General features: G+C 37.5%; 1 long non-coding RNA gene across 1 annotated transcript in view; it reads right to left on the bottom strand.

Annotated features, from left to right (window-relative positions):
* The window catches only part of LOC127504269 (uncharacterized), a 45,858-nt gene that overhangs the window by 3,066 nt on the left and 19,949 nt on the right, over positions 1–22,843 (bottom strand). The window contains exon 3 of the long non-coding RNA XR_007927326.1: positions 20,155–20,303. This is a non-coding gene — a long non-coding RNA (uncharacterized LOC127504269). The remainder of the gene's footprint in view (positions 1–20,154; positions 20,304–22,843) is intronic.

Genomic DNA, 22,843 nt, shown 5'->3' on the forward strand with positions numbered 1-22,843 from the left:
TACCGAATACAGCACTGATCATGCAAACAAGAAGGTACGGGCCTGAGGAGCCGTACTGTAGCATGTGCGTGTGAGTGTGCGTGCATGTGGCACACAGTCTGTTACACTAATGAATCTCTGTGCTGATAGGTCTGGAGATGCAAGGTGACAGATCATAAATAATCATTTATGCCATTGTGTCTCTGTACTGCATAGCAGGCCACCAAGCACCGACACACAGCAACCAAGCACAGCTGCTCCGCTAATGCCACCACACTAGAGAGAGAGATATGAGAGGGAAAGACTGACTTAAAGTCACTGAATATAAAAATAATTATATTGTATTTTTTGCCCCACTAGCAGCATAAAATAGTGTGTTCAAAACAATCATTATTTTGTTAATTATTTTTAATAATTTATAGCCTGCTAGTGGGACAGAAATTAATACATACTTCACCTTTTTAAAATTAAAATTACATACTTCATGATTTCACCTTCACCTTTGCAAAGTTTATTGCAAATTAACAAATAAGTTTGTTGCATTTTAACAAATAAATAAATATAATACTTAATATACAAATAACTTATTAAATATATATACATTTTATTGTCTTTCTTCTGTGGAGCACAAAAGGAGATGTTTATCACACTGTTCACGCTGTTCTTTTCCATACAATGCACAAAGATGGAGACTAATGGCTGTCAAGCTCCAAAAAGGATGAAAAAAGTAGTCCATATGACTTGTGCGCTATATTGCAAATCTTCTGAGGCCATATGATGAGTTATTCATTGAAAATCTTTTTCTTTTTTTAACTTTTAATTACCACAGACATGAAAAATTATGATGTTCTTAATTTGTAAGTCGCTTACACTGTAAAAGTTGCTGCCTTAAATCTCCTGTTCAAGTCATTTCAACTTAAAATATATTAAACTGACTTAAAAAATGAGTTGAATCTTGTATAACTTGTGTAAGTTTAAAATCGCTTATCTTATTTTGATGAGTTGAAGTAATGTAAAAACACACTGACATTTAATTATTGGTCATATGTTTTACAGTGCATAAATATATGTAAAAATGCATCTGCTAAATATATAAATAAATGTAAATGACTGAAAGACTGGATATTATTTATCACATAAAAATCTAAGCTCTATCACAGCAGTCTCATGCTAATGCTGTGTAATGTTTTAGTGTTATGGTCAAAGTAATTTTGACTTAATATCTCCCTTTGTGTCTTTTGTATCTCATAGTGTAACTTAATTTTTATTTTAAACCTTATCTACCTTGTTTTAATTTTAATTCTGGGCATAAAGGGGCTTCCATATGAAACAGTGTGTGATGACTGCATATTTTACACATTTATTCACAGAGCTGCCCACTTGCACACTGAACTTCCATTATGAGTGTACTCACTGTAACACTTTTGAAGCATATACTCACTTAGGGGTGAGTTGAAATGAGTGTTAGTGGTAATTGACAGCAGGACTTGGATGCCGTCCAGAGACAAAGTTTAAAAGAGCCCAACATATTCCTTTAATCTGAGGTGAGAGGACAAAAACTGTAAGAAATGTCAATACACAGCACAGCAGGAGAGCGAAATCTTCAAAGATATTCTCTCCAAAATGTAAAATATTTCTACAGGTCGAAAAGTATCAGGCAAAACACCTGAGAGAAAAAGAGTTATAAAAAACAAAGCAGATGAGTGTAAAAAAAAAAAAGAAAATGGCACCATAAAAGGCAGCTAGAAAAGAGGTGTAATGAGAGGTAAAAGAAAATCAAAGGCCTCTGTATTGTAATGTAGGTTATTTACACTATAATCAATAGTTGACATCCCATTAACGTTTAATGTGGACCTCCGGTAGATGGCAGAAATTGGAGATAGCACAGAGGATTCCCCAGCGCTCGGTCATTAAGCAAAGAGATGCGCTTCTCACTACCACAATTATTAATTAAAAAAGGGAAATAGATTTAAATGCTAGTTTCTATCCCGCAGTTTATAAAAGTGCAGCGCTGATTTCTCAGAGGAGGTCAAGGAGACAGTACCTCACAAAATTAAGATGAAATTAATCAACAGTACAAAAATAAAACTAAATAAATATGACAACAAATTACAACAGCAAAAACAGTGAAAACAGGCTAAAAGTGCCTCCATGTTACTGTGATTGACAGATTACCCTGTGAATGTTAATAATGACCGTCTTTTATGTTCACAACTGGTTCACAAATCTGCTCTAATGGATCAAACTTGTTGAAATTAACAGATTAAGTATCAACAAATCACCTTCTTGGAAAATTACTTTTGCTCATGTCCAAATCTAAGGGAACAAGTAAAAAAATAAAAAAAACTTATAGTGTTGTGAAGTGTTTAGCGTAACAAAATAAAACACAAAAAATTATGAATTAGAATATTTGGTCCCATCTTATATTAGGTGTCTTTAACTACTATGCAGTTAAACTAGGTCTGAATATTTAAATAAAATAAAATAATATTCAACATTTTGTAACAGGATTTCCTGCATTTGGAGGAAAAGGTCAATATCACTATTAGCTAAGCTAATGGCACAGCTTACCCCCAAACTATCTTTTACACTTCACCCCACAGCTAACTTTTTAAGAAAAATACTCCCTTTTAGTAATTTACAGCTAGTCTTTATCCAAATCATTTGCATGGTTTTACACATCGTGGTTCAGCACGATTTATAATTTTAGATCTGGAAAATTTGCTTTGGCATTAAATTAATTTTACCTGTCATGTAGAAAATTGACTTTGACATGCAAAAACGGTTTTAGCATTAAAAAAAATACAGACAGCTGTAAATGATAGGAATATATGGTGACATGACAAAAATTATGCACAGTTTGCTAGATTTAGGGGGCGGCACATCTTACCCCACTCTTTACCTTTTTATTTTTCCTTCTGTCTCAGGAATAAATCGCAAGCTCATTCTTGGTGAGACGCTGCAGTATGTGGGTATGATTCATTCGTAAACTGGATCACTCTACAAAGAGATTTTAAATGAGAGGAGTCACGCTATATGAAAGAGAATCATAAAATTAAATGCAGTCAGGATTCATGAATATATTATGATGAGAGTCACAGAGTCTGTATTTGGAAAGCCAAGTTTTTGCAACAGATCTCCTATCTCCCTCTTCATCTCCATTCTCCTTTATTCATTTTGAAAACTAAGCACCATCGTTCTGCATTAATAAGTTTCCGTTGTTCTCCCTCACTTTTCACTTCCTCTCCATCTAAGTGAAGTGAATAAGGGGGGAAAAAAAGGGTTCAGAGCAGAGAAAACGTTCTTCTTTAATTTATAGCTTCCGCCACAGTGGTGGAACACGCCTGACTACAGAGCTCACTGCCGTTTATGATGTATAAAATTAAATTACACAGTAACAGCAGCACGCACAAAACCCAACACACCTTCTTTCTGTCTTCACTTCGCTACCTTTTAAAAGGTATCTTATTATTGCAGTGGATTATCAAAGTCCTCACACCCCCACCTTCTCTCTCTCTCTCTCTCTCACGCACACACATTCACTAACCGTGGATTTTCACACAGAAATCATGATTCATTACCAAGTCTTACTTATTTCAACAAAGTTGATGTGCGTTGTATAGCCCTATCTGAGAACAGGCATAAAAAGCTGCCATATAGTATAGGCCTACAGTGTTTATTAAGCTTTGATAATACAAGATACTTTTGCAGAGAGTGACTAATGGAAATGGAAAGCATATAAAGATTGTTAAAAGACCAAACAGCAGATGACCTACAACTACACAATGCTGAAATGTCCTTCCACACAGTGCAGCTACAGTTTTCAATATCTTTCAGGTTTTTTTACTCACTACTATATCAATGAGACCTTCCGGCAGGGTGAAATCTCAAACCACAATCTAATAAAAAGGACCATGATGGATTGTAAATATTTTTGATTGGGTGACTACAGGACAGGGAAGCCCCACAGGTCTCAGAGACTCAGCTTCAAGTAATATAGCAAAACATCAATTGACAGCTCGTATCGATGGGAACGTGTGCACACATCAAACCTGAGCTGTGATTAGAAAGAGTGAAAAGCAAGATCCCATCTTCTGTATTGTTATTTTATTAGGGCTGACAAAGTTACCATATTAACTTATTTAACACTGTAAATGTGTTAAATTTATTTGACATTAGAAGAAAGAGATGTATTTTATGTGTTATATAACTAGGCCCTATACATATAAATCAGAAAGGTACTGTAGTGTCTCCTCAAAAAACATTGGATGAGAAAATAATTGCTATTACAAAAACACTGTCCTACAGCGACACCCGTGGGTAAAGTTACAGCGGGAGGCTTGCCTCCCCTGATCCTATCGAGTTTCAACAGACCCCCTAAAGAGTGCGGTGAGTTTGATGAGGGGTAATTGAGAACAAATGGGGGAAAGTCACATGAGAGAAGGCAACGCCTCCATCGCGCTATGATTGGATATGATCTTGTTCATTTTTAAATCTTGTTAATTTCAACAAGTTTGATCCATTAGAGCAGATTTATGAACCAGTTGCGAACATAAAAGGCGGTGATTATTAACATTTACAGGCTTCCTTGTTTACGTCCGAACACCAACTCAGTATTGGCCGAAGCTGAACATATAAGCAGCACGATGCATGCATGTGATGCTGACGCAGGATCCGGCTAATAATGAGCCGGCATTCGGACGTAAACAAGGAAGCCTGCACTGAGTTCACTACATATGAGAATGGTTCAAATTGTTGAGAAAAGTCGTTATTTTTGTTGAAACTTTCCAGTTCCAGCTGGATTTCATCCTCCGCATATAAGCTTAATAAAGCCTGAACCTCGTTGTTGGTCCATCGTCGTATTTTTAAACTCCATTGTTGATTCAAATAGCAAATAACTCTTACTGCATGCACCGCAACAGACTTTTAAAAATGGTGGTTTAAAAAAATAAAACCCTGCGTGGAGTCAACCAATCAAAATGATGCAAATGTTGTGTGAACTCAACCAATCAGCAAGTTCAGCACCCATGTCCCACCCCCAAAAGCTTCGGAACTTTGGAAAAGTACTACCTAGCGAGCAGGGACTTTCTGAGGGGGAAATTTTTACCCGGAACTGGTTTCTACGGTCGGAATACCACCCCAAAATCCCTAGTTCCTGGGGAAAGTTCCTGTGCGGCTATAGTATTTTTTTTCCTACTATGGTAGTTAATGGGGGGCGAGATATGCTTGGTTAGAAACATTCTTCCAAATATCTTCCTTTGTGTACAGAAGAACAAAGAAATGTATACAGGTTTGGAATAACTTGAGGGGGAGTACATGATGACATACTTAATATTTTGGTGAACTAGCACCTCTTTTCATTGACTTTCTTTTTTCTTTTCTTTTTTTGAAAAATACAAAAGTATTTAATTTTTTAAGAGTACCATGCCCTATTTTGTACCCATTTCATGGAACATCGCTGTTTCATTCTGTTCTTTGTCAGTGATGAGATAAGCCATTTTGACAGCTACTTTTTTTTATCTACATTGAACTTTTAAAAGTGCAGTATTTCTACATAAAACTTGGTTCATTGAAAGAAACGGTACTTTTGACAAACATGTAAAGTGAAGTATGCACACATGAGATGAAGACTTCTGCCATATCAGCAGCCTAGTAAAAGCTGTTTTGCTGTTTATAAGGTGCTCTTTATCCTTTCATGGTGGCCACCATGTTAAGATCACATGACCAGCTGAATTCTTCTCACTTTATCTTGGTAATCTCCTTTTCAATTACAAAGCCAGCTAAACATGAACAAAAAATTACTTTGTGCACCTTTGCATTTTTTGCATGGCTGAATTTAATTATTATAATGGAGCTCAACAAGTATGAAATATCAGCTACGAGCAAATCAAAGGTTCATTTAATTCCTGGTGATATCAATAAAATAATCTCTGTTACATATAATGTTGTTGTCATCGATTCAAAAGGAATTAAAAGTGTATAAGCACAGTGGTTGTCAAACGTTTCATGCAGAGCAAATGAAAGCATCCACCTAGTCATAACAATATTCATTCTAATTGTATTAATTCTACCATTGATTTTTGATGAATGGACAAAATACAATGGAAGTCAATGGGAACTGAAACCGACATTATTCAAAATATCTTCTTTTGTGCTTCACAGATGATACAGATTCGAGGGTGGGTAAATAATGACAGAATTTTCATTTTTGGGTGAACTAACACTTTAAAGACTTTGAACATCATATAATTTATTGATTAATATTCCTTTTCCTGTAGTTAAGATAAATAATGTTGCTATCAGACTAACCCTTGTCAGCATCTGGTTAAAACACATATTAGAGACATAAAACAATATTAAACTGTAAATAAAATATTGAAAATTGTAAATAATTAAAGATAATAAATAAAACCACAAATAAACAAAACAAAACAAAAAAAGTATTTCATTTTTTTAGGGGTTTCAGGCCCTATTTTGTACTCTTTTCTTGCACCGTTTTGTTCAGTTCTTTGTCAGTGATGAGAAAATACTTTTTAACAGCTAATTTACTTTTAAATTAAATCTATAATACTTGTTTAAGTGCAGTTTTCCTACTTTGTATAACATGTAAAATGGTAAATAATTAATGATAATAAATAAAACCACAAATAAAATAAAATAATGGTAATTTCCAGGGGCAGTGCACATTCATTAATTACAATAGAGAGAAAAAAATCATTGTGGTTATTTTAATCTACTGGCATCCCTAATAAACTATTTCACGTTTAAGTAGTGGTGACTGTGGACCATTGGTGATTTACAAGACGTGTCGTGCTCATGACACTTGCGTGGGTGGATTGTAAAGGTGGCTTTGGGCCATAATGTCTAAGGTGTGAAGTAGACAGCCCATGTCATGCACTGCTGCTGTAAAGGCAAGGGATAAGCTCTCATCTGGCAAAACCCTGTCTGATTAACACCCTGTCTTATCCCGTCACCCTCCCCACTCCTCCTCCATCTCTCCTCATCTCGCTTACCGCAGGCCACTTCCCTGCCACTCTTTCAAAAATCTGCTGAGTAATTCTCCCTCCCTCCGGTGCCCAGTTGGAGAGTAAAACAGAGAGAATTTGAAAGAGACAGAGAGACAGTGAGCGAGAGAAAAAGAGAGATCGAAGAGGGAGGGTGGATAAGGAGCGGACGGCGCTGACGTTACCCTTCTCGCAGGACTTGTCCGTAAATGAACTCATTTTTCATCCTGCCTCCGCCGTTAATGACTGGCACTTTCCTCACGCAGAGCGCGGGCCTCTGAAGAGCGGCCCAAGTGACAGAGTTCCATTCATCTTCACGTGACGGGAGCAGAGGGCCACAGGACACAACGCCACGCCATGCGGCCAGACACACACTCACATGCGTCTGGACACAGACCCGTTGTGGGACCGCGGGGACAGTTGGACACGGACCGACTGGCAGGGATACTATCGCTGAGTGCAGCTGCACCAAGACAAGAGGAAGTCTGTCCAGGAGGCTGCCACTTCCTGTTTTCAGTGGTCATTTATACTCTTATAGAGCATAAATGCTAGGAAAGTGTCAAGATTAGGGACGACTATTTTGAAAATATAAATAAAAAAAATGACAAAAATTAAGTATTTTTATTTAGTTTGTCATTTTTGATTTACATTACAAATATTTTTGCACCAGTGCTTTAATAGCAATTTCTCTGTGAGGATTTAGCTTACTAACAGCGTTTTGTGCTTTAACTTGCTATAAAACTCTCTCTAAATTCATCCTCTTTAAAAGGATTTTACTTTTAAAAGTAAAATTTTAAAACTGTCACTACAGCCACCAAACATTGTTTGTGAAAAAATCCACTGTATTCAAAAATTTATTTATACACATAGTAAATACTGTTTGATAACATAGTGGCCACTTTAAACAATGTTTTTTTTAAAGTCCCCCTGAAATCAAAATTTAAGTTTTTTAGCTTTTATTATGAATATGTTAGCCTTAATGTTATGAATAAGCTGGTGTGTTCCAAAACAATGACAAAATTTGCATTTAGGAGATATAAGCATTCAAAACTTCTCACTTCCGCTAAAATGGATCACAGATTTTCATAACATCACCGCAGACTTCAGTTTCTCATCAGATCTTCTGTCCAATCAAATGCTCTCTAGAATCTAAAGCATCCCGCCCCCTACATTATAAAGTGACGCCGAAGCTGCGGCTGAAATTGGTCACTTGTTCACACATTTACCATTTTCTACATGGTGAATGGCACATAGTGCACTATATAGGGGATCGGAAACGATTCAGACAGTGTAAATATGCTTTCCATTGAGGCGAATGAAGTCTAGTTTCATGTTAGTGTCACGCGAACTGCAGCGCGCACAGTCTGCTCTGGTCCAGAGACATGATAGCACAGAGCGGATCATGACAAAAGAGTCAGCGCAGACCCCAAAACGTATCGGACCCATTTGAATTCTGCACAGACTGCTATATTTTAAAGTGATATGGAGGAGATTAGGAGGAGAAATGGTTAGAGATTAGAAGGAAACTGAGTTTTTGCCGAGCTGTGATATAAACAAAACGCTATTGGCTATTTTAAAAAGGGGGAGGAGCTGTTCCATATGTTCCGCCCTAAAACAAAACAGTTGTTTTTGATTGTAATAATATTTGAATAATATTACAATTCACATTTTTTTTATCAAATTATTGCAGGCTTGGTGAGCATTAGAGACTTTTTTCCCCCAAAAACATTAAAAGAAATCTTAAAAATTCCAAGCTTTTGACTGGTAGTATACCAAAATTAGATTACATATTTGACATCACTAAATGAATCAATTGTTTTTTAAAATTTACTGACTTCGGAAGAAAATCCCACAGACTCGCAGACTATCAGGGGACACCAAAGCCTGACCCAGGACTCTTAGCACATATAGAGTATAGAAAGTTAATCATCAGTTAGCAAGTTATTATTTTTAAGCAATTATACAGCATACCAAAACACTATTTTCATAAAATTTTTTAGCCAAATCACTCACTAAAATTAGAATAATGGGTTCTCCAAAGATGTGAGCTGAGAAGCCTTGCAGGACCTTGATTCCATATGCATACCATTAAGCATATTATGAGAAAAATATTAAGCATGCAATAATAGTAATTCAAAGCTGATGACAACAGAACACGTTCTTGTTTGAAATATTATTAAAAATTATTACCAAACTGTAATATCATGTTTTGAGATTTAGTATTAACAACATTGACTCATCTGAACCCTCTCAGAATAAATGTTTCATCCGTCTAACATTTGCAATTATGCATCATTTAAATATCTAATAAATGCTAATGGCAAGGTCAAGCACTGATCTTATTTTAGACCATCCTTGACTTAAAAGTGCAGGCTGAGAGTTTCAAAGACGTCGGTCGGAGTGGGAGGGGAGCTTGTATTAAGTATGCAAGTGTGCGAGGGAGACAAACATCTCCCACTGTCAAACACAAACTTAATTGTGCCGCCTGTAGGTCCTCAGTATTGTATTACCTTTTGGGTGAGTGATGAATCACTGCCATAAAAACAATGTTATTATGGGATGACAATAGCATAGGTCAGGGTTAAGGAACGACAAGAAAAACAGCATGCAATTCTTTAATTTAAGAGCTGCACTCATTATAAGATCACTTTATGTTTTTTTCTTTCCGTTGAGCTCTGATGCCGCTCCAGTCTTTCTAGGCATGTTGACACAGAAAGACCTTACATCTGTTCCTACAGGACGCTCGTAACAACAGATGACAACAACAAGGGCTTACCGTGCACTTGTAAATGATAGAGATCTGCAAATGCAAATAACAGAGGCGAAAGCAATGCTGTACTGTGGACTCATGTCATCATAAAAACGATGCAGTAATGATGCTCTTTTATCAATTTCTTTGCCGATTGTGTGTATTTGCTTTGCAAATGCTTTCTAACCAATGAAACAGCAATTCTTATTATCTCCCCAGGTTTTAGGACCATTTCACCATGCACACAATTGTTCGTTCATAGCTCAGGGGACTTTATAAAAAAAATATAAATATAAACATAAATATAGCTGCGAGCAGCAATTATCGGCTTTAAGGCCTTTAAGCACTTGCGTAAAAAGGTATTATGTTTTAACTGGCAAGCCTGTAACCACCTCGATAGATGGAAAAGACCATTTACAGCAAATACAGGCAATTTACCATAGGAAATATATAGCTTTTAAAGCTTTTTAACAGTTATCGAGGTTGAGCCAAAAACCTAGGACTAGTTCGCCAAAGTTATTTTTTTTTAAGCTATATTTATGGGCTTTTTGTGCCTTTATTTGGTGAGGACAGTAGAGAGCAGATAGGAAAGCATTGGGCAGACAGGGGGGCAGGATCGGCAAAGGACCTCGAGACGGGAATCGAACTCGGGTCGCCATGAACGCATTTGTGTCATATGTCGGCGCACTAACCACTAGGCTATCAGTGCTGACTAAAGTTATTTTTTAGTAGCCCAGAATGAGGAGTTTGACCATGTGGTACGAATGTCGTGGGCTTGTGTGAAAAAAATTGTGCAATACACAATCCTACACACGTGAAAAACACGAAGGCGCCCCCCGGTGGCTGATTTCTTTCGAATTTCTCACAGGGCTCTAGAGCCGTGAGTCAAACAGGCCCAGCGAGTTTCGTTCCGATCGGCCTCCATTAACCTTGTCTGATAGTTGCTCAAACTTTGGCCGATGGCGGACGTTTTTTGAGATATGTCAATATAATCATGGCACCTCGGACAAAGACACTGCATGCCAAGTCAATCGGACTAACAGTGAAATAGTTATAGCCATTTTTATGTTTTTTTTTTGGTTTTTTTTGCTATTATAGCGCCACCAAGTGGCCAGTCGCCACATCCTCTTTTTTTTTTTACATAGGTGTGCCGAGTTTCGTGAAATATCTCATTTCGTTCAGGAGTTATAGCCATTTTAGTAAAAGTGGCTCCACCCACTTCAAACATTTTGGCAGCCCTTAGGGACCGTAAATTGAAATTTCAAATTTTGTTTGATAATTATTGACAATCAGACTCCGCAGAATCTCGCTGCACTGGTTTGGTTCCAATCGTGCCAAAAACCTACAATAGGACTAGTTCGCAAAGTAGGTTTTTAAAAAAAATCCAAAATACCCACAAATTTTGAGCAAAATTGCATGCATTTTGTCCATCTTGAGCTACGTACTTGAACCCCTAAATATAAATTTCCTATTATTAGACTATTTTGATGTTCATTAAAAATATGGTGCTATGGAATTAATGTGAATAGCATATGTTATATAATTTGGTCTTGAAATATTTGAGTTTATATCGAGATCTCCATCCTTAGACTGCAGATAAATTTGTGCACGGTTTGAGACATTGTTGAGATGTCTTCTGCGTCTTGTTTTCACATGTGAGATTACTGGGGAAATAAGAAATTAAAGCAAATAATGAGTTTTCCACCCAATCTCATTGCTGTCAAAGAAGCAACTGAGATTTTAAAAGAATTCCAGGTGACATTTCTTTCGGATTAAAAACAAACAATCTAGTAGTGTATTTAGTGTACAACTGTTTTATATCCTGTCTATGTGCTAAATCTGGTGGATAAACGGGCACCATCCCTTGTATAATTGTCACAACAAGAGAAATGAAAGATAGGAAGAAAGCAGACTGAAGAGGTTGGGATCTACACGACTTTCCACAGCAGATGGAAGCTTCTCAGAGTGACACTCAACAGTGAGGTTACACCTGGAGGAGAGAGACTGGCCACAACTGCACCTGTGGCCATCAGGAACGGCCGCTGTCATGCCAGCCGTGCTGGCACCGGGGCCCGGTAGGGCCATGCCAACCTGGAGCGGGTATGTGCCAGAGCACATGGCAAACAAATCAACACTGAAATGATGTTTGAAATACATTAACAGCTGTGATAAGGGATATAACACACACAAACACACACACACACACACACACACTAAGAGTTGAGGTGCAAAACCATTCAGACAGGGTACACATTACTGATATTTGCTCTTTGAGCACATGTGCGCAATTATGATTAAAGTGGAAAATGTGTTTCACAATGGATTATGGGTACTGGTCACCGTGACTCACAGCTGTTCAACGATCAGTCACATCATGCCAGAGAGGCTTTTGAATCATTAAAATTGTGATACCTATTTACTGAATACAACACACAGAAGCTATTAGCTGAGATTACCTCAAATATTTTTAGCTGAAGTGTTTTGACCCCTTATCCTACTCCTTACATTTTGCTTAATACAATTTATGATCATTATTTGCACTTTATTCACTTTAATGTAATAGGTTCAGTGCAAGTTAAGCTTACTCCAAAGATGCGCATCGATTAACAAAGAAAATAATTTTGACTCGTCCTTTAAGTTGTAAAAACAAGCAAAGACTGTATGGAAAGCAAAGTAATGTAGAACTAAAGTCTATTGAAATGAGCTGCACAGGAATAAATGTTAAAATACCCACAGTTTTGAAAATAATCATAATTATTAACTTAATGCAACCCAATCCATATGGAAGATAAACACTTCAACAAAAATATAAACTGCTCTGCTTCTAAAACTTCTGGAAAACTCCATCCCACTGCAAGTGCACTACTGTAAATATAAGGGGTGTAATGATACCCTCGCGAGACTCGAGTCACGATTCGATACATATCACGATACTGAACTCACCATACGATATTATTGCGATACTTCAAGACATATGGTAAAAGGTTAACAAAAAATTAACTGCTGATTAAAATGCTAAATTTGGCATTACATTGGGAGTGGAAATGAATAGGCTTGGACTTGGTGCTGGTAACCCAATGCACAGGACAATGGTGATACCAGAATAAAAACATTCATGATTCTGAAGATGAAAATACAGAAAAATATGAATATGCATGCACTCTGTCATTGACTAGATATATTTAAAATAATGTAGGCAACTTTTTACTGGTAACACATGACATTTGGCATTATCAGGACCCACACATTTTACCCCATTGCATTATTATGCATTATATTCAACATTATATATAGTACTTGTAGTACTGATACTAAAACTCTTTAAACTTGAATTTTTTCCTCACACAGTAATTTTTATTTTGAGTGAACTACACACAATACATATTGTTGCATTTTTATATTGCGATATATTGTGACACGATATATTGTTACAGCCCTAGTAAATGTTTAAGTGCGGAATTTTTGCACAGGATCCTTAAAAAACAAGAAAATATGTTCACACCACATGCGTTTTGTAGACAATACCTGTAATCTTTTCATTACTACAGTGGTTTTCCTGAACTTTGCCCTTTAGTGCTTATCTAAGAATGAGTTTTCCTTTGCTTGTATTTCCTGTGTGATTTAGAGTGGCTGATCTGTGTTTAGATGGCTGTATCTACACAGAGGACATGCTGCTGACAATCGAGTATATCCACCACCTGACTAAACAGACAAAGTGTACCGAATACTCACAAAGGCGTCCCTCTCAGAACAAAAGACCACATTAATGTAGACAGGAATTGCCATTTGATTTCTTTCAGGTCTCTTTCTCCTCTCACAGTGGGTCAGATAGGTCCCTGAATAAAAACAGACAAAGGGAGCTTTTCCTCTATTTTGAAATGGAAGGGAGTGGAGAGAAAGGTTACAGGCAATGATAACATGTTTAATAAGACAAGGCCACAACGGCAAGCTCTGTTATCTCACAAAAGACAGCAGAGAGAGGCAATGGGAGAGAGCGAGCGAGCGAGGAGCCGTATGGTGTGCGTTAACCCCTCCCCACCCCTGCTCCGGTGGCCCAGCCCGTGGTCCACTCCAGAGCCCGGTCAGTCAGAAGCCATTACACCCACTATTAACTCCTGCTCAGCATCATTAAGCATGCAAATTGAAGGGGGACGACGGCTCGGAAAACTTTTTACTGCCGCCTTCCCCCTCCCCATCACGCCGTCAGACCTTCTCACGTCGTCTGGCGCGCCGCAGAGCCGGGGATCTTAACGAGAGGTGCCCTGATCACTGTCAGTCCAATGTTATCCTTAATTTAACTCCATTCCCTCCCTCCTTCTGCTTCACCCGTGCACTGTCTGTTCTTCTATGAGAGATCTGACCTTCTGCGATAAACACAAATCAAAGCATTGAGTGCACAAAAAAGTGAAACGTCAGAACATTACGGCCTTTTGAGAACAAATATATTGATTGCATACACGCTTGGGTCTCTTTTTTGGGTTGGCATTTACTTGAAAGAATCTAAGCTTGTCTGGTGCAAAAGGGGCTCGTAAATTCAGCAGAGATAGAAAAGATCGAATTTACCTGTTTGAAATGTTCTAGTTGTGTGCAACTACACAGTTATGAAATATCACCCATATCCTTCTTTAAAAACATGCTTATGATAGTTTATCAAATGCTCAGTTAAAATCTGTGCATCTAAAAATATGTGTAGAAATACTGAATATTTTTTGTTATAATAAAAGAGTAAATATTCTTTATTATGTTCATTTTAGCTTGTTATATATATATATATATATATTAGTTGTCACATTAAACGTTTTTGATAGACTGGTTGAAATATAAGGCAGAAAAAATGAAAATCAATAAAAATGAAATATAGCTCAGTCATCAAGGGCTTTTCACACTGGGCTTAAACCCGGGTTATCGTCGTTCTAAACACCGCTTTTAGGATTTAGAAGCGGGGTTATCACCGCTTTTAACCCGGGGTTATGAAACCCTGCTCTGGAGCAGCGTTAGCTGTACAAAACTTGTACAGCGTGAAACAATGCAGTGTAAGGGGCCGTTCACACAGAACTATTTCTATTATTTCCGTTATTGTCGTTATTGCATCACGTCTCAAAAGCGCATCTCGAGACCCTCGTGTTTTACGCTGCGCTTTTTTTAAAACCATTCCTGAGCGCTGCGTCTCGCGTTTTTAGACGCAAAGACGCGTTCTGTATGAATGGCCGCTTAGAATGTTACAACTAGATGCTTAGCAACCGACAACCAATCGCGTGCTTTATATTCACGCGCTTTTGGGCAGTCACGGAAAAATATTTTCTGAATTAATAGAAATATCTGTCAGTTTGTTTTTAACATAACTCAGTTATTACGGTTACATAACTCTTTTTGAGTGCTATAGGCATCAAGAAAGGCATTCCTTGTGGTTCAACTGGACTTGTTAATGATTTCATTACAGCATATTATTTCATGGCTGTTGTTAATACGTTATAGCTCAAAAAACACAGGTCAAAGGAAAATGCCCACATGAGAACCTATTTATGCTACACACCACCATAAATACACAACATACATCATCAACAGTCAAGAAATAAGGACTTCATCAACAATTTCAGGACATATTATGAAAGTATGGTAATCTGGAAGCAGTTTGTGAGAAGGGGAAACAACCTTATTGGCCCATTCATTCCATTTAGCCTCATAGATGGAGAGAATGCATGCATTTCATGGGACACATCGCCCTCCGTTGGTGGCTGGTGGAAATGTTACATAATACTGTAGGTTTGAAATTCTAACAATAATGACAGATTATGCTGTATTGTAATGAAGGCTATTTAAAATGCATTTTTCTAATTAATTTTTATAATGGACAATAATAGGCATTTACAGAGGTGAACTTTAGTGGTTGTCCAAGTTGGGATTTCATCTTTGATGAAATTGTTTTTTTGTTCTTATCTCATGTTTAAATCATTTCCAATCTTCTTTTCAGCATTCGTATTATAATTGAGCTTAATTATTTATGGCTTCATTAAGGCAAATGACCTTTTAATATTTCTGTGCATGTTTAATTTTGACGATAAGCAAGACAAACAGAGTTGATTGGAATTGCAGACGAAAGATAAACAGCTTTCAAGGCAACAACGTAGATAAGTAGCATTTAATTTACTTCACTGACAGGTAGAACTTCCTTTGAGAGAAACTTTTTAAGATAGAAGACAATTGATGTCGATGGCCACACCTTTTACTGATTCTTGAAAAAAAGAACCCACTTTAATTAAAATGGTTTAAATAGCACCTGATTCATCTTAAAAGTAATTTTCACTTACTAATTAGTTATTAATTATCTGCTTAAACTATCCCAACCATTCTCAAGAAACTTTATTTAGGATTAGTTCACCATCATTTTGTCCCAAAGCTGTGACTTTTCTTTTGTTGAACACAAGAAGAGATGTTAAGCTGAATGTTCATGCTGTCAAACTCCAAAAAGAAAACACTATAAATGTGGTCCATACGAGTTGTGTACAATATCTAAAGTCTTTTGAAATCATATATGGGAAGAAATTAAAATCTGGCCCTCCATGTCAACGAGTTCAACATGACTCCATCCAGATAAATTGCAATCTCCTTATCTTAACTGTAACCTGATAACACACAACACCTAGTGCTTTTAGTTTCATTGAGAAACAAGTGTAACTTTGACAAGACCATCTGTCTCTGCTTGAAAAAAAAAAGGGCTACGGTTGTTCTCCTTTTATCGGTTTTCTTGTTTACCATGACACAAATCAGAATGATAAGACTAAGAGAATCTACAAAAGTGTTTTGGCACTCCTAAGTCGTGCCACTACAACAGGTGTCACATTTGCAACAATGAGGGCCAGCCAGATTATTTGGCTCATTGGTTCATTTTACAGGGGTGAAATTAAAGGCCTGGCGCAGGTCCTTTCATTCTCTAGTAATTTGGTTGCGGGCCAAAAGATGCCTAAATGATATTTTGGCAATATGAGGGTTATTATGCATTACATGGACAGGTTTCAATATTAGATTAGTCAGAGATGAAAAATTACCAAATGTATGTTTACTTGAAAACAACAAGATTAGAAAGCCACCATGTTTACAGTTGAAGAAAAGATTTTAATAAATGACACAAAAAGTGCAGTACATATAACTAAATGAATGCATTGTTCTCCTACCAATCGTTCAACGTCATATTTTAATTTCATTCTCCCTGACTTTTCAGTTTCATTTTGATGTGACTCAGCTAAAAACTTGCTCATGTTAATTGACGGTGTGTTCTGTTCGAGCCCAGGCGAGGGCCAGGGGCCAAGAGCAGGACAGGTGGAGGCCTATTCTGCAGCAGAGTGACGACATCTCAGATCATTATCTAGTCTCGTGTATACTACATTTAGTCAAGGCGGCCTAAACTGCCTCCATGCCTAAATATGGTAGAACCATCACTTCTACCACTAAAGATTGCTTTATAAATAATCTTCCTGATCATTTTCATCGCCTTAGCATACCAGACAGCTTAGAAGACCTCGATGTTGCAACAGAAACTATTGCCTCTGTCTTTTCCAGCCACATTAGACTCAGTTGCTCCTTTGCGTTTAAAAAAGATTAAGGAAATTAATCCAATGCCATGGTACAATGACCACACTCGGTCCCTAAGATTTAGCAGCCAGAAAAATGGAGCGCAGCTGGAAGAAATCAAAACTAGAAGTATTTCGTATTTCGTGGAGAGAGAGAATGATTGAGTACAGAAAGGCCTTAAAATCTGCTAGATCTGCTATTTTTCAAATCTCTTAGAAGAAATAAACACAACCCTAGGTATTTATCTGATACAGTGGCTAAATTAACAAGAAATAAAGCTTCAACTTCTGATGTTTCCAAAGAGCACAGCAGTAAAGGACTTTATGAACTTCTTTACTTGCAAGATGATAATATTAGAGAAAAATAATAACCATGCAACCGTCTCCCTCCCTACACAGTATCGTGTCAGATAGTGCATTGTAGTGTCCCTGAGGAAAAATTCAATTCATTTACTGCTTAGGAGAGGAAGAATTGTCTAAACTTGTTAAATCATCAAAATCAACAACATGTATGTTAGACCCTATACCGGACAAGCTATTGAAAGAAATGCTTCCAGAGGTCATAGACCCCTCTTCTCAATATCGTCAATTCATCTTTATCATTAGGATACGTACCAAAAACTTTTAAGCTGGCTATTATTAAACCCTTATTAAAAAACCACAACTTGATCCTAGAGAATTAGTCAATTACAGGCCGAATCTCAAATCTCACTTTTCTGTCAAAAATACTAGAAAAGGTAGTATCATCACAACTATGTTCCCTTTTTAGAAAGAAATGGTATCTGTGAGGATTTCCAGTCAGGATTTAGACCGTACCATAGTACTGAGACTGCTCTCATTAGAGTTACTAATGATTTGCTCTTATCATCAGATCGTGGTTGTATCTCTCTATTAGTGTTACTGGATCTTAGTGCAGCATTTGACACTATTGATCACAATATTCTTTTAAATAGACTCGAAAATTATGTTGGCATTAGTGGAATTGCATTGTCATGGTTCAAATCATACTTATCTGACCGTTATCAGTTTGTAGTAGAAAACGAAGACATGTCATATCGATCACAAGTTCAATATGGAGTACCACAAGGCTCAGTACTAGGACCGTTACTGTTCACTCTGTACATGCTACCCTTGGGAGATATCATTAGGAAGCATGGCGTTAGTTTTCACTGTTACGCTGATGATACTCAGCTCTATATTTCTTCGCGCCCTGACGAAACTTACCAATTCACAAAATTAACGGAGTGCATAGCTGATATAAAAATTGGGATGACCAGTAATTTTCCTACTACTAACTTCTGAAAAACAGAGATTCTAATTTTTGGACCAAAAAACTTCTTCACGTAATAACCTAGAATATTGTCTAACACTTGATGGCTGCTCTGTTAAGTCTTCGTCGTCAGTTAGGAAACCTAGGTGTGCTCTTTGATACCAATCTTTCATTTGAAGGCATGTTACTAGCATCTGTAAAACCCGCATTCTTCCATCTTAAAATATATCTAAACTACGACTTATGCTCTCAATGAAAAATGCAGAACAGTTAGTTCATGCGTTCATGCACTCAAGGCTAGATTACTGTAACGCTCTACTGGGTGTGGTTGTTCTGCTCGCCTGATAAATAAACTACAGCTCCGTACAAAATGCAGCAAGCTAGAGTTCTTACTAGAACCAGGAAGTATGACCATATTAGCCCAGTTCTGTCAACACTGCATTGGCTTCCTGTTAAACATCGTATATAGATTTTAAAATCTTGCTAATTACTTACAAAGCACTAAATGGTTTAGCTCCCCAGTACCTGAGCGAGCTCCTAATTCATTATAGTCCTTCACGTCTATTGCGATCTCAGAATTCAGGCCAGCTGATAATACCTAGAATATCAAAATCAACTGCAGGTGGTAGATCCTTCTCCTATTTGGCACCTAAACTCTGGAACAATCTTCCTAGCATTGTTCGGGAAGCAGACACACTCTGTCAGTTTAAATCTAGACTAAAAACGCATCTCTTTAACCTGGCATACACATAACACATTACAATTTATATTTCCAAATCCGTTAAAGGATTATTAGGCTGCATAAATTAGGTCAGCCGGAACCGGGAACACTTCCTATAACACCTGATGTACTCGTTACATCAGAAGAAGAATGGCATCTACGCTAATATTAGTCTTTCTGTTTATCCCGAGGTTCACCGTAGTCAACCGGATCCGGGCCGTATCCAGGTGAGACCAAGGACCTGCACCTTGACACGACCACAACGCAGCCCTGAAGTATCAGCAGAGATTGAGTCAACTAGATCATCCCCTGTGAAGGCCTCATCGACACGACAGCCACGACACAGTTCCTCAACAACCGTCCATACGGCGTGATGAATACGATCCTCAATTGGATGGAACTGAATAAATACTTTTAATGTTGCGATCCTATTGGACTTATGATAGCAACCTGAATTGTAACAAAGCACTGTTGGCCAGAGGAGAACTGGCACCCCGACTAAGCCTGGTTTCTCCCAAGGTTTTTTTCTCCATTTTAACACCAATTTGCCACTTGTCTGCCACCTGATGTCACCTGATGGAGTTTGGGTTCCTTGCCGCTGTCGCCTCTGGCTTGCTTAGTTGGGGGACACTTGACTTGACATTTTGATATTCAACAGTGCTTTTGATCTGCCTGCATTGACACTATTCTTTAAGAGCTGCTGTGCAGTCAAACAATGTACCAGTTATCAATGTAAAGCTGCTTTGACACAATCTACATTGTAAAAAGCGCTATATTAATCATGCAGAAAATGAGGCCTTTGGTGGAATGGAGGAGGAGAACGAGGAGGAAGAGAGGAGTAGACAGATGAAGGGGTGACACACCTGGGACCTGACCCGACTGGAACAAAACCAGCTCCACTGCTTCATATCCTCTCATTTCGGAGATGAGCCCAGGCCACCAGCATCCAGAAGTCCTCTTCCATCCGTCCACTGGCCAGACCATCTGACGGAGGCTGATTCAGCTAATTGCACTAAAAAAAAATGCATAACAGTCAATAATCAAGAAACAGAATTATGCCAACCAACAAATAATGCAGATCACTTTTGAATCAGCAGATACATTTACTGCTAAACTAATAGTTGCAACACAACTTATAAACTTCAGGCTTTTAACATGACTTCATCCATTTGTTTCTGCTGGATCCACAAAGACTGAACAGTACAGTTTCATCACAGTGTATATTTGACCCTTCGCCAGGAGTTTGATTGACAGGCGATCTAACCAATCATAACGCCGAATCTGCCATTTTGTCCGACAAAGCAGTCAGAAGTTAGTAGATTAACATTGGTGGACTTGAACTTGAAAAATGGCGTGTACTGACGTCTTTCCGCGGTTGAAACAACATTCCTTCTGATGTTCATTCATGTTTATTTGATGCTATAAATTAACTAGTAGGAAGAGATCATCGGATCACGAGCTGATTTGCGAACAATCAGTGTAAAATGTTTAATTTATTTACCTTTAAATTCATATTTGTACCTTTAAATAACATGTTTAAAATTAAATGAGGTAGAGTTGGGGGAAAGGGTTGATATATTAATTTACAAAGCTTTGGGATAAGTTATATTTCTCAAGTCAACCTTTGTAGCAGACAAATGTGGGAAAATTTGAACAAACATTGAGTTGCATATGTTACAGTAAAATGTGTTGCAACCATCCGCTACTGTTATTTAATGTTATAGACTAATACTATAGCACTTTCAAAATGACCCTGGCCGTCTGCAATCCTGTCACGTTCTGCAATTCCTCAACAGCTTGTTTAGAGTGTTGTACATGACATCATATTAATCAGAAAACTAAAATTCACACCAGCTATTGGGCTCTATTACATTAGCTGAGAGAGCACATTTCCAATATGTAGAGAAATATTCTCTGAGATGGCATATGCATTGAGAGAATGTCCTTATTGGTGCAGAGATGGAAGTTGACAGCGGTAAATTGGTAATCAGCTTCCTGGATATTGAAAAATTTCTCATTTATCAGGTGGCAATGGTAGAAATCTTTTCGCTGCATGTTTGTTAGTGTCTTTCAACCGTGAGTATGTGCAAGGGGATATTGTATTATCCTGATAAGGTCTCCCTTCACACGCTTTGGATTTTTTACAATGAATATGAAAGTATTGATTTTTACAATACATAATATGAAAGAAGATCTTTATCCGTGTGAAAGGCCCGAACGTAAACACACAAGATGACACATTAAGACAAATGTGATAATGTTTTTGTAGTTAATGTATGCATAGTCAACAAAATAAAACCTCACACATCTTGGGCTGCCAAGATGAAGGATTAAGAAAAAAATGAATGCTATGAAACACTTGGGGGGGGGAGAGAAAAGACTGGAGTTATAAAGGACGACAGAAAGGAAATCAACTTCCTCAGCTGTGGCCATATGTTACCAAGGTGATGTTCCATGAAATCGATCCCAGTCTTAATATCTGCCAGCTCTTGGGCTTCCAGAGTCTTAGCTGGCTCTTTGCATGCTGATCTGGGCATGGCTGAAAAAGTGAGAGTAGGTGTTACAGGCTACTGAGAAAAGAAAATATGCAGCTCTGGGGGTGTTTTTTAATACTTATTTTAAGTTGTGTTAGATGTATTGATATCTCACTTGAACTGTCTTCTGAAGATCATTTTATATGTATCTGAAAAAAGTTCCTCCAGTGTTTTTGTAGGAAGAATCGTCTGTCACTGTATCATTGCGTATATACACAGAGATAGTCAGAGTAATTTCCTGCCTCACCCAAGCCAAGCTAAAACACATTGGTTTCCTTTGGTACACCTCTTGAATTTTATCACTTCTATTGTAACAATTGCACAATTTAGCAGGAAAAAAGGCATTCATTCTGCAACCTTCTTTGTCATGTGTACAGAAACTACAAGGTTTACACAGGAAATTAATGCTTTTTCATTGAATAGGGCTGTTTCACAGATAGGGCTTAAACTAACCCAGGATTAGGCCTTAGTTAAATTAAAACATTTAAGTAGCTTTTATAAACGTGTCTTAGAAAAGAAAAGAAAAAAACCTGTGTGCATCTTGAGACAAAACAATGGCACTGACATATTTTAAGATATATCAGTTCAAGTTGCTTTCAGTTAAAACAGCTCAAACATGTATTTTAGTCTGGGACTAGCTTAAGCATTGTCTGTGAAACCAGACAATAGTGTTTTACACCTGAATTCTTGTTATAAGAAACCAACTCATTCCTCTTTTTATGGGCCAAAAATGAACCGAGGAACAAAGAACCCAGTTTTGTTTTGTTTTTTTGCATTCACACTATCCCTGTCTGAGTTTTGAAAGTGTTCAGTTGTAAGTGTTAGCACACAATGTTGTTGTTGTTGTTTTAAAGGGATAGTTCATTTAAAATGGAAACTAAGAAAGAGCAGGCAAAAAAAGGCCTTTTGTCCCTGTCCCTCTATTAATTCTGTGATACTTTTGCATTTTTTTAAAAAAGCTTGATGCTGGTCACTATTCACTGCCATTAAATAGACGAGCATGATCAGGACATTTTTT

The sequence above is a fragment of the Ctenopharyngodon idella genome, chromosome 21 (assembly GCF_019924925.1).
Source record: "Ctenopharyngodon idella isolate HZGC_01 chromosome 21, HZGC01, whole genome shotgun sequence".
Classification (NCBI taxonomy): domain Eukaryota; kingdom Metazoa; phylum Chordata; class Actinopteri; order Cypriniformes; family Xenocyprididae; genus Ctenopharyngodon; species Ctenopharyngodon idella.